This window comes from Ranitomeya imitator, chromosome 4, assembly GCF_032444005.1.
Source record: "Ranitomeya imitator isolate aRanImi1 chromosome 4, aRanImi1.pri, whole genome shotgun sequence".
NCBI classification, from domain to species: Eukaryota; Metazoa; Chordata; class Amphibia; order Anura; family Dendrobatidae; genus Ranitomeya; species Ranitomeya imitator.
Window position 1 is genome coordinate 286,369,883 of NC_091285.1, and position 13,796 is coordinate 286,383,678.

Sequence of the window (13,796 nt, forward strand, 5' to 3'; positions counted from 1 at the left end):
CCACACACTGTTGTTGGTATGTTGGCCCATTCCTCCATGCAGATCTCCTCTAGAGCAGTGATGTTTTTGGCTTTTCGCTTGGCAACACGGACTTTCAACTCCCTCCAAAGGTTTTCTATAGGGTTGAGATCTGGAGACTGGCTAGGCCACTCCAGGACCTTGAAATGCTTCTTACGAAGTCACTCCTTCGTTGCCCTGGCGGTGTGCTTTGGATCATTGTCATGTTGAAAGACCCAGCCACGTTGCATCTTCAATGTCCTTGCTGATGGAAGGAGGTTTTTGCACTCAAAATCTCACGATACATGGCCCCATTCATTCTTTCATGTACCCGGATCAGTCGTCCTGGCCCCTTTGCAGAGAAACAGCCCCAAAGCATGATGTTTCCACCACCATGCTTTACAGTAGGTATGGTGTTTGATGGATGCAACTCAGTATTCTTTTTCCTCCAAACACGACAAGTTGTGTTTCTACCAAACAGTTCCAGTTTGGTTTCATCATTTGGATCATCCAAATGCTCTCTAGCAAACTTCAGACGGGCCCGGACATGTACTGGCTTAAGCAGTGGGACACGTCTGGCACTGCAGGATCTGAGTCCATGGTGGCGTAGTGTGTTACTTATGGTAGGCCTTGTTACATTGGTCCCAGCTCTCTGCAGTTCATTCACTAGGTCCCCCCGCGTGGTTCTGGGATTTTTGCTCACCGTTCTTGTGATCATTCTGACCCCACGGGGTGAGATTTTGCGTGGAGCCCCAGATCGAGGGAGATTATCAGTGGTCTTTTATGTCTTCCATTTTCTAATTATTGCTCCCACTGTTGATTTCTTCACTCCAAGCTGGTTGGCTATTGCAGATTCAGTCTTCCCAGCCTGGTGCAGGTCCTTTGACAGCTCTTTGGTCTTCACCATAGTGGAGTTTGGAGTCAGACTGTTTGAGGGTGTGCACAGGTGTCTTTTTATACTGATAACAAGTTTAAACAGGTGCCATTACTACAGGTAATGAGTGGAGGAAAGAGGAGACTCTTAAAGAAGAAGTTACAGGTCTGTGAGAGCCAGAAATCTTGATTGTTTGTTTCTGACCAAATACTTATTTTCCACCATAATATGCAAAAAAAATGATAAAAAACAGACAATGTGATTTTCTGGATTTTTTTTCTCAGTTTGTCTCCCATAGTTGAGGTCTACCTATGATGTAAATTACAGACGCCTCTCATCTTTTTAAGTGGTGGAACTTGCACTATTGCTGACTGACTAAATACTTTTTTGCCCCACTGTAGATCCCAAGTGGCTGTAGCTGTGATCAGACTACACAGGGTGAGGTTTTGAGTGCAGCATCTACATTAAGTGGAGCCATGCATTAGCACTACCAAATACCGTTACCATTCCAGTCATGGGGTACATGCAGACTCTAGACTTTGGTGATATCCTTGCTGCTTTTGATATCCCTGATGCTTCAAGTTTGGATGCAAAGGAAGCTGTCCAAACAACAAGTGATGAATAAGAAAACCACCTCAAACCATCAGGAATGTGTTTGGATGAGAATCTGTATTTGGCCCACTATGTGTCTGTCCCTGATGTTCAGCAGTTAGCGTCATTGTGAAAAACACGAGCCGACAGGAATCATTTGAGGCATCTGAAAAGCAGGGCTGTGAAGTCGGAATCGTGGAGTCGGAGCTCATTTTGGTGGAGTCGGAGTTGGAGTTGGTAGAAAATGGTCCGACTCCTAAAACATATAATAAATTGGGTACAGTAGTTCAATGCAGTTTGTGGGGAATGTTTTTTTCATCAGAATTTGGGAAAGTTATGAAATGTCCTATAAATGTCTGCCCTATTCTTGATCTAAGGTCTCGACTTTTAGCTGAGATGAATCTGTGCTGCAGTTTATGTTCATGATAGGTAGTGAAGCTCCTCCTCTACAGATAAGGGGAAAAATAAACACACAGGGAAGAAAAGCCTACATTCATATCAGAATTTCTGGAGTGAACAGGAAAGCAGGATTAAAGAAGGTAACTTCCTAAAGCATATCTAAACTTTCAATAAACTGTGCGTAAATCAACTCCAGTATATGGTGTCTCAGTATGCTTGATGTTTTAGTTTATTTTACCTCTTAGTTCATGTTTGGAGAAATTAACTGCTCTGATTGATGACTTATATACACTATACATAGATTATAAGGGGAAAAAATGTTTCCAAACATCTCAAATTTGGAAATACAGTAACAGGATTGATGAGGACATATATATGTATATATATATATATATGTATATATATATATATATATAGTAAGGATTTCACTCACTCAGCTGCGACGGCTGACACTCAGGAGACGTGTTCCTTTAAAGTTCACTGGGTTTATTGCTTCATAAACCATGTGGCAAATAACAGAAAGCAAAATGGGCCTTTGGTTCAGGCAAAGAAAAGCAAGTGTCCAGTTCATCCGGCTCAGTCCTGAAGCCGTAACACACTCAGGAGGGTTTCACCTCCACACATCTGCTGTGTAAAGGATTAGCCAGTCTTATAAAGAGCTAACCCCACCCAGTAACCCATCACATGATTAGCCATGTGGTCTGACATTACCACAGGTCCTGAAACACATATACAAGATTATGTGCAAGAAAGGAATACTCCGGGCTACATTACAGCAACCAGGCACTTATGTGGCACATACCTCCCATCGACTACAAACCCTTTAGCCATGCTACATACCTCCCCCCTCTGCCTAAAGCCGTGGGGCTTGGCACTTTCCCCCACTAAACAAGGGATTCTCGATAGGGCATCCGCATTACCGTGCAGCTTTCCGGCCCTATGTTCCACATGGAAACTGAAGTCCTGCAGGGCTAAGAACCAACGGGTGACTCTAGCATTTCTTCCTTTCGTTTCTCTCATCCACCTAAGCGGGGCATGGTCAGATACCAGTCTAAATTTACGTCCCAGCAGATAGTACCGCAATGTGTCCACTGCCCATTTTATGGCCAAGCACTCCTTCTCAACGACTGAGTAGTTCTTTTCAGATGAGGACAGCTTCCTACTCAGATAAAGAACAGGATGCTCCTCCCCATGTAGTTCTTGGGAAAGGACTGCTCCCACCCCAACATCTGAGGCATCTGTCTGAAGAATAAACTCTTTCTTGAAGTTTGGGGCCATCAGAACGGGTTGCTTACACAAAGCGTTTTTCATTTCTTGGAAGGCTGACTCTGTTTCTTCGGACCACTTAACCATTACTGATTTTGTCCCTTTTAGCAGGTCAGTCAGAGGCGCAGCCATCGTGGCGAAGTTTGGGATGAACCTCCTGTAATATCCCACGATTCCCAGGAAGGCTTTAACTTGTTTCTTGGAAACTGGTTTTGGCCATGTTTGGATTGCCTCCACTTTATTGATTTGGGGTTTTATTTCTCCATGACCCACTATGTATCCAAGGTACTTAGCTTCTTCTTTACCCAAGGCGCACTTCTTCGGGTTTATAGTAAATCCGGCCTCTCTTATAGCATCCAACACCGCTTGGACTTTCTCCAGATGACTCTCCCAGTCCGGGCTAAAGATGACGATATCATCTAGGTACGCAGCAGCGTAGGCCTTATGGGGTGCAAGGACTCTATCCATAGCCCTCTGGAAGGTCGCCGGAGCTCCCTGTAGGCCAAACGGCATCCGGGCATATTGGAAGCATCCATCAGGTGTCGAAAAGGCCGTCTTCTCCTTGGCTTCCTGTGCCATGGGGATCTGCCAATACCCCTTTGTCAAATCCAAGGTGGATATATATCTGGCGTGCCCAAGCCTTTCGATGAGCTCATCAATACGGGGCATGGGATAAGCGTCGAACTTGGAGACTTCATTCAACTTCCGATAGTCGTTGCAAAACCTCCACTCTCCATCAGGTTTTGGGACCAGGACAATTGGGCTCGACCAACCGCTCTTGGATTCCTCAATGACCCCAAGCCTCAACATACGCTCCACTTCCTTGGAGATAACTTCTCGACGAGCCTCAGGAATACGATAAGGTTTCACATTCACCCGCACATGTGGCTCTGTTAGGACCTCGTGCTCTATGACCTTCGTGTATCCTGGCAATTCTGAAAACAGGTCCCTGTTTTTCTGGAGTTACTCCCGGCACTGCTGTTTCTGGGTCTTTGATAGCGTCTCTGCTATAGTAACCGCTCCAACCTCACCTTCTGGGTTGCTTAACAATGACGGAGTTGCTGTCGGCTCTCTATCTTGCCATGGCTTGATGAGGTTGACATGGTAAACTTGGAATGGTTTCCGTCTTCCTGGTTGGTGAATTTTATAATTTACCTCACCAAGTTTCTCGACAACCTCATATGGCCCTTGCCATTTGGCCAAGAACTTGCTTTCCACCGTTGGAACTAACACAAGAACTCGGTCTCCCGGATTGAACTGCCTCACTCTTGCAGACCGGTTGTAGACCCTGGCTTGAGCTTCTTGTGCTTGGAGAAGGTGTTCTTTCACGATAGGCATCACCTTTGCAATCCTCTGCTGCATCAGGGCCACATGCTCAATGACGCTTCTGTGGGGTGTGACTTCGGCCTCCCAGGTTTCCTTGGCTATATCCAGGAGTCCTCGTGGATGTCGGCCATATAGAAGCTCAAACGGTGAGAACCCTGTGGAGGCCTGTGGAACTTCACGAATGGAAAACATCAGATAGGGTAAGAGACAATCCCAGTCTCTACCGTCTTTCTCTATAGCTTTTCTCAGCATGCTCTTTAGTGTCTTGTTAAACCTCTCAACAAGGCCATCTGACTGGGGATGGTACACCGAGGTCCTCAACTGGGAGATCTTCAGGGCTTTGCATAACTCCCTCATCACCTTGCTCATGAAAGGTGTACCCTGGTCAGTCAGGATCTCCTTTGGCAGACCTGTCCGGGAAAAGACATGGACCAACTCGCAGGCTATGCTTTTTGAGGAAGAATTTCTCAAGGGAATTGCCTCAGGATAGCGTGTGGCATAGTCCAGGATGACTAATATATACTAATGGCCCCGAGCTGATTTAACTAAGGGACCGACCAAGTCCATGGCAATTCTCTCGAACGGTACCTCAATAATGGGCAGTGGCACAAGGGGGTTCCGGAAATGAGGAGTAGGAGCAGTTAGCTGACATGTAGGGCAGGACCTGCAATAGTTCACTATTTCCCGGTGACACCCAAGCCAATAGAACCTCTGCACAACCCGTTCCTGCGTTTTTTCCACCCCCAGGTGTCCACCCAAGATGTGTGAATGGGCCATGTCCAACACTTTCCGTCTATACGGACCCGGCACTATCAACTGCTCTACCAACTCCTCCCGTATTTTCGTGACACGGTACAACAACTCCCCCCTCAACAGAAAATGGGGAAATCTTGTGTCTGCCCCCGGCTCCTGTACCACCCCGTCAATAACTGTGACATTATTAAAGGCTTCCCTCAGAGTGGGGTCCCTATGTTGGGCAGTCCCAAAATTTTCACCGGTAACTTCTAACTCCAGAATGTCAGATGTAGGGGATACTTCCTCCTCATCCCCAACCAGAACACAAAAAGGAAAACTGTCTGCCTCTGGGTGTGGCGATACCCTTCCAGGGTTCACTGGTTCCCTCCCAGGCAGCTCAGAACCATTTCCCCACAAATCCCAAAACAAACAGAAATCCCGGCCAATAATTATAGGGTGCAACAAGTCCTGAACCACGCCGACTATGTGGGACTCAGTGCCACATGCCGTTTCAATGTCCACCCTGGCCATAGGGTAGTCCTTTGCATCACCATGTATGCACCGCACTCCGACCTTCTTTCCTGGGAGCAGGTGGAGAGGAAAAGTGGCCCTCACCAGGGTCACTAGGCTCCCCGAGTCTAACAGTGCCGTTACTGCTCGACCGTTCACCTTTACGGGACACGCTTGAGGTCCCTCGTTGGATGGAGAGTTCACACTACAGGCTGGATACGCATAGTATGAACAACGGCGTCCCATGCTGCAGTCCATCTGCTCAGTGGTTTGGGAACAACGGGCAGCTATATGTCCTGGCTTGTGGCACCTCCAACAAATAATATCACCCGTGGGGACCTTGGGCACCACCTCCCCCGCCCTTTGTGACCTTGGACGCACCACCCCTTTTTGGGACTCAGCTGCCTTCTGGGACCCCCAGTACGGCATGGGCTGCCTCCCGAAGGAGCCTTCCAACCCTTGGTATCTCTCAACCAGTCCGATCAGCTCGTTGGCATTCTGGGGATCACCCTGGGCAACCCAAGACTGTATAGGCCTCGGGAGGGAATGGACAAACCGATCCATCATCACCCGTTCTACCATCTGTGCAGGCGCAGAGGATTCTGGCTGCAGCCATTTCTGGACCAGGTGCAACAGATCAAACATTTGGGAATGAGGTGGTTTGTCCCGGTGATAGCCCCAGGAGTGAACTCGCTGTGCCCTGACAGTCAGTGTCACCCCCAAACGTGCGAGAATCTCGGCTTTCAATTTGTGATACTCTTTGGCATCCTGCAAGGTCAAATCATAGTACGCCTTCTGGGGTTCTCCCGTCAGGTATGGCGCAAGTACCTCTGCCCACTGCTCTGGCGGAAGTTTTTCCCTCTCAGCGACCCTCTCAAACACCGTCAGGAAGGCCTCAACATCATCCCCGGGAGTCATTTTCTGCAATGCGCGTCTTACCGTCTTCCGGACGTGGGTGTCATCAGCCAAACCTGGGGTTGGGGCGCTCGCCTTGCCCTGGATGGCGGTTGCCAGAAGCTGCATCTGCTGCTGATGCTCCTGCTGGCTCTGCTGCATCTGCTGCCGTTGCTCCTGCTGACTCTGCCGTTGCTCCTGCTGGCTCTGTTGTATCTGCTGCATCAACAGCCTGTTGGTCTCTTGCTGCCTTTGCTCCTGCTGGCTCTGCCTTTTCTCCTGCTGTGACTGCATCTGGACCAAGTGTTTCAGCAGGTCCTCCATTTTCTCCGGCAATGCTTGCTGGCTTGCAACAGCCTTGACCCAGGACATTCAAAAATAAACTCACGTCTCCACTGGGAACGCTGCTCGCACGTCTACCACCAATTGTAAGGATTTCACTCACTCAGCTGCGACGGCTGACACTCAGGAGACGTGTTCCTTTAAAGTTCACTGGGTTTATTGCTTCATAAACCATGTGGCAAATAACAGAAAGCAAAATGGGCCTTTGGTTCAGGCAAAGAAAAGCAAGTGTCCAGTTCATCCGGCTCAGTCCTGAAGCCGTAACACACTCAGGAGGGTTTCACCTCCACACATATCTGCTGTGTAAAGGATTAGCCAGTCTTATAAAGAGCTAACCCCACCCAGTAACCCATCACATGATTAGCCATGTGGTCTGACATTACCACAGGTCCTGAAACACATATACAAGATTATGTGCAAGAAAGGAATACTCCGGGCTACATTACAGCAACCAGGCACTTATGTGGCACATACCTCCCATCGACTACAAACCCTTTAGCCATGCTACAATATATATATATATATATATATATATATATATATATATATATATATATATATATATTTGTGTGTGTTCTGGAATGTGATTCAGCACAAACATGCTCCCTCCCTCCTCCCCTCTTCATAGACTGTGAAGAAATATGATGTGAAGCATTTAGTGAGCTGTACCCTGCTGAGACAAGCCTTGATATTGAAAGTTCAGAGTAAAGCTATTTAACAACACATTTTACAAACTTTATACTTATCATCTGTCCTATTGATTTATGCAAATATTGTTTTATTTCTATCCCAAATTATACAGTGCATGATTCCCTATTCTTGCAAGAGTTACAATATACTTTATTTTTTTACAGGACAAAATAATTTTGAGAGCGAATTTACATAATTACAAAATGTCTAAGAAGAATCTTATCAAGTCAGTTGTATTTGAGCATTTCACAGTGACTCAAGATAATAAACATTTTGTGTGTCAGTGTATAAGTGACCCAGATGAAAACAAATGCTGTGATGCCCAAATCAGTGCATACTCAGGCAGTGGTAAAAATGCTCCTTCAAGAACTTCCAATCTAAAAAGACATTTACAACGTTGCCACCCAGAAGTTTACAAAGCTATGACTGAAAAAAAATCACAGCAGCACCAAGAAACCGGAGACCAGCACTTCTCATCAGGCAAAGAAGGAGGAAAGAGCATCTCAAACATCAGTTACAAGATATTTTGTAAGTGACAAAGTTACTGTAACAATGACAGCAGATATGTTTACACGCCTGCGCAATCTTGCCTTGCGCAGGCGTGTACTATGGAGGACAGAGAATGAACTTCAATCCAATATTGCAGCCAGCATGCAGCCAACGGGTAAGGAAAGGGTGAATCAAACACCCGAAAACCCCGCCCCTATGGCTGAAAATTGTTCCCTCCAAATTCAGGTGACAGAGTCCCTTTAAAAGACAGCTCATCGAGCTTGTTATGAAGGACAGTGAACCGTTATCATTATTTGCATGACCAGCTTTTACAGCTCTTAATGGAGAAATGTCTCGCAAACTTGGTGTTTCTCTGGAAAAAGAAAGTATTAGAAAATTAGTGATTGAAGAAGCCCTTGACCAAAAAGAAGATCTTAAAAAGACTCTCAAGAGACATGTTGTATTTCTTAAAATGGATGCCTGCATACGTCACAGAGTGAACTATTTTGCTATTAACGTTCAATATGTTTGTGACAACAAAAAAAATGTTACTAAGGCACTGGCAGTAAAAGATACTAAAGCTCATCACAGCAGCCAGTTTCTCCAGACTTTAGTGGAAAAAGTTCTGCATGATTATGAGCTAAAAAAGAACAGGTTCTTGCTATTGTAACTGATAATGCTTCAAGCATGATAAATACAATTAAACTGATGAATGAGAATAATGAAGGTGAACAGCAGCAAGAAGAACATTTCACCTTCAGTATGTTGGAAATGGAAGGCCACAGTCCTGTTCCCATAACGGAGGAACAAACAGATATTACTACAGAAGTACAGCAAACAGATTTTTTACAATTTGATGATCTTGTTGAAGCTGTTTCACACCTCTTTCCTATTCATCACATGCACTGTGTTGTGCACACGCTGCAGCTGGCAATAAGAGACAGTCTGCAAGAGGGACATGCCGGAACTCTGATTAGCAAAGTGAGGAAATTGGATATTGCTGCCAGAACCTTTAAAATTGATTCCATCTTGAAGAGGCGTGCTGGAAAAGGGCAATTGTGTATCAAGCCACTCGTGGGGCAGCACCTATTTAATGATTGAGCGATTGCTTGAGCTGAAACCCTTCCTTGTAGATATGGCCAACCCTCAGGTAACACTACATGAAGGTCAATGGACACAGGTGGCTGAATTGAAGGAATTGTTTCATCAACCATTTACAGTGACTAAAAAGTTACAAGCTGAGGATTTAACTCCTAGCGTTTTTATAAAGGAGCAGAAGAACTTGTTGTTTTGCCTGTCCCAAAGATGAGGTTTAATCGCAGATGGCATTGCTGCTTCAATGAAACGGAGAGAGACACTGCTATTAGAAAATAAAATTCCTCTGGCAGCTGTTTATGTCGACCCGAGTCATCGCATATTGCTAGATGAACAACAGCTTACTAAAGGAAAAGAAACTTTGATTGAGGTAGAAGTTAAGATGAGTGGGCTACAGGACGGCCATGAGCAAGCCAGTGCTGCTGCTGCCGTTCCTTCATCCTCATCAGATGAGGAGTTTGATTTCGATAAGTATTTGGATGATATGGAGCAGGCAAAGCGTTGCTGCAGGGAAAAAGATTCCACTCCCATAGAAAACAGATTGACCATATTTCAGCAAAATTTTTCACTTGCTCTTAAAGAAGTAGAAGAGTTCAATTGTTCATCAAAACTGACCATGCACGAGGCAATTCCTTTTACACCCTGAAATTGTTAGAGATGTTGCCTATGTGGTTACTGCTTTGCTACCAACCCAAGTTAGTGTAGAGAGGTTGCTCTCTAGCCTTAAAATAATTAGGTCAGATTTAAGGTCATCTATAAAGGAGGATCTGATGGAGGCGATACTATTTCTCAAAACAAATTCATAGACTGCACAAATGCTATTCAGTATGTTTTTGCTGAAAACTGTTATTTTTCACTTACTGCAGAGTGTATAATATATTGTAAATATGCAAAAAAAAATTTTGTTCTAAAGTTGTATTCCAATAAATATATTTTATGTTCTATCTAAATGGCTTGATTATTGTATCATTATAAAGATTTAAAGCCTGATTTTACCATTTTACTGCAGTAAATTTATCACTTAAATGTAAACATGAGCCATGTATGAGGGAGTCGTGTAGTCGGAGTTGGAGTCGGAGGCTTGGCTTACCGACTCCACAGCCCTGAGGAAAGGATGAAAATCTCAATGGTCCAACTGTACTGCTGAATGATTTTTTTGTGGCCCTGAAATGGGCCCTGATTCCCATGCTGTTGGACCAGGCTACAGAAAATTTGAACCAGGATTTATCAATGGCGAAAACTCATGAAGCTATAGAGAAAAAATAGAATCGCACAATGCAGAACTTTTGCCAACTTTTACCCAGTTTAGCCCTATTTCTAGCCCTAAGCCAGAAAATTCAGAATAGATTGTTCTTAGCAAGCAGAAGGAAGCAGAGTCTCCTTACTTTCCGCAGCCTTCCATGTATGATCCTGAAGAAGAATGCATGGTCGATTCTTTAATAAAGCCCTCGGAACTAGAGCTGAGCATGTTTGATAAATTCTGTAAAAAAGAGCAGAAATCTGCATGGAACCAGAGAAGGCTAGATCTGAGCAAACCCAAGGTATTGACAAAAATAGCAGCTTGCTTGGTTCGTCTATGCCTTTTAGGGATGCTCAGGACAGCGGCAACTCTCAAGATAAATATTTTCCTGTCCAGGGGACCTTTGGTGATGTAGCAGGTACATCAACTCTGTCTTCATCTGTACCACTTAGGCAGCGGATTAACCCCTTTCTGCCATCAGATGTACTATTCTGTCCATGTGACCTGGGCCCTAATTCCCATGGACGGAATAGTATGTAATAGAATGCAGGGTAGAGTATGTCACCACGGAACAGACAGACCAACTGTTGAGGGGGGTTTATTAACAGGAGCAATAGTCTCCTCGCAGGGAGAAAACAGTAGAATATAAACTGATAAAATAACTGCAAAAATATGGGAAGCAGTATAAGTTCCCAGACAGTCAAACAGTATAACAGTAATAAACGGAATTTCTGGGGAAAACACTTATCAGTCTGATGAGGACTTGCTTGTAGGGTCGTCTTCTCCAATGCAGACGCCGGGAAACAGCGGCACTTGTCATTCCTCTGTTATCCGTGGGCTGTGTAGTCTCTAGGAACCCGCAACCTGGGGTTTAAGGGGTTACTGTGGTAAGCAGAGGGGATGCTAGGCAAACGTGGTCCCCTGTGCTCTGAGTCTTTTGCTTCAATTGTGCAGCCTATCTCGGGAGAACGATGCTCAGTCTATTTTTGGGTCTCCCAACAGGAATCAGGGGCTCTGCACTAATACCATGGGTACTAGGGGCCACTGTCTCTGCACAGGTCACTGTCTCTGCATGGGTCACTGTCTCTTCACAGACTTCAGGGCGCACCTCTCCAGTCATAGCAGAGTCCGCTCTCACGTACTAACAAGATGCAGTCTTTCTGGACAATCTCCCTCTGACTGGGAGCTCTCTCTTCCCCAGAGTGCAGCTGCATGCTGTTCTGGCCGCTGTATTCGCTGCTCTGTCTGCTGCATGCGCTGATCTGTCTGCTGCACGCACTGCTCTGTGTCCAGTACATGCTCCTCTAGCCCTGGAAAGCGCGCCCTTTCTCTCCCTCAGCCTGGCTTCCTTCCTGTCCCGGTCTCTAAGTCTGCCCCCAGGGAAACCTGCTGCACAGCTAAGTGGTTCCAGGCACGGAGCAGAGATGGTAACCCCCTTACAAGTACATCATTCGATCCCGGCCGGGTGTCAGCTGATTTTCACAGATGACACCCGGCACTAAGTGCCAGAAGCGGTCATGGACCGCTCCCGGCACTTTAACCTCAAGATCACTGCGATCAAACATTATCGCAGCAATCCAGAGCAGCACAGGGGCTGACAGCCCCTCTGCCTTTGGATCGGAGACCCAGCATTATGCCGTGGTGTCCCGATCGCTGCCATGGAGACCCTTCCTATTTCAGCACATGAGTGTATAGATTGCCGTATTCAGCTTAAATATGTTGATTAATATGTTAAGATAATTGCTAATTGCTATGTGGTCCAGAACAAAGGGGGGGGGGGGGGGAAGGGTGTTGTCTTTTGTTGTATGTTGAAAAATGTAATAAAAAATTCTGATTAAAAAAAAAAGATATCCCGAGAAGTCAGCACCTGAGATGTCCATAGGCCAACCTGGAAAGTAGGGAATACTGTCGGGATTCTAAACCGGCAGCTCTTATGCACCATGTGGCAGCTCTTCTCTCTGAGCTTATGCAAGTACCTGTGTTGTTTCTGATTGGCTCCACCCTGATTGAACACCCTACTAAACCTGGCATTGTACTTCTTTCCTTGAGAGATTGAGCCACCAGCCTGTAGTCAAGCTTCCTTTCACCTGCTGATCCTGTAGAGTACATTGCTTCTCCTGTGTACTGTCCCCTGGCTATTCCTGACTACACTACCTGCCGGTGCTGCCCCTAGTGTTGCAATACCACTGCTCCAACCCAGGTCAGTCCATAACGGAGGGATTCTATCTGCACTGTTGCAAGGAAGGCGTGTCTGATTAAGGGAGATGTTGAGGGCATGGGTGGAGGCCCTAGAGGAGGTGGAGGACGCAGAAGCAGTGGAGGAACTGTTCGATACAGAGTTTGTCCCACAAGCCTTGGGGATTCAAAGACTTGTGGAGCAGACCCTAGACCGCCTGCCCGTGCAGCCACCAGAGTCACCCAGTGCCCAGTCAGCAGGATGTAACACCCTTGGCCATGCTTACTCATCCAAGTGCCCCCTAGCAGATAAATTTAGTCAAGGAATGGGTGATGTTGTCTGTGACATGCTTGTGTAGCGCAGTCACAGCTTTCTTAGAAAATCAATTTTGACTGGGCAGTTGGTACTGAGGGACTGCCATCAGCTTTTGTATCTACCAGGTGGAAAGGCAGCATTTCTGTGGCCAACAGACAGGAGATGGTGGAGTTCAACCTCTTAGGTTTGTCATGTGTAGGAGGAAGCAATCTTTTACGTGACAACAACTGCAGAACCGTGGGCTGGCAGCAGTGCTGAGAGAGGGAGGAGTACAGTGAACCAGACAAACTGCTGGACAATGAGAAATGCAGGTGGAGATGTTGTGGTGGATCGAGAAATTTGTAGTGTGCTCATTCTCTGAGATTGGTCCACATGCCCACTTCCGTTACAGCTGACGGCAGTAATGAACCCAAGGTTTTGCGGTCGAAGACCTACTCCTCAATAATTGGCATGGTTAGAGAGGAGGAAGAAGAAGCAGCAGATGCGATTGATGGGGTGGCTGATGCTTGTTGAGGTCCGCATTTTAGCGCAGTGGGATTCCCTGAGTAACGCATGTTAATTGTGCATGTGAAGGTTCATACATGTAGCAGTCATGTCATTGAACTTTTCACCTCTACTCAGTTTTTTTTTCCAAAGTTGGCAGATGAAGTGAGTTGGCTCATCCTTTGCAGTGTCAAAAAACGCTCAGGCTAGGCAACCCTTGCACCCCTGCTAGTTGCAGACCCACAGACACAGCTAGTCACAGCCACAGTTGTGACTGATGATGCATTGCTCGTCATGGCTGCATCATTACATACTCAGCTATGTGCCTCTATGTTCACTCCAACTGGGATCTAACACCTCATCATCATCATCCT

At 46.1% G+C, this 13,796-nt stretch overlaps 1 pseudogene; it reads left to right on the forward strand.

Annotated features, from left to right (window-relative positions):
* The first annotated feature begins 1,385 nt into the window (after positions 1-1,385).
* Positions 1,386-13,452, forward strand: LOC138674496 (zinc finger protein 592-like; annotated as a pseudogene).
* The last annotated feature ends 344 nt before the right edge of the window (positions 13,453-13,796 follow it).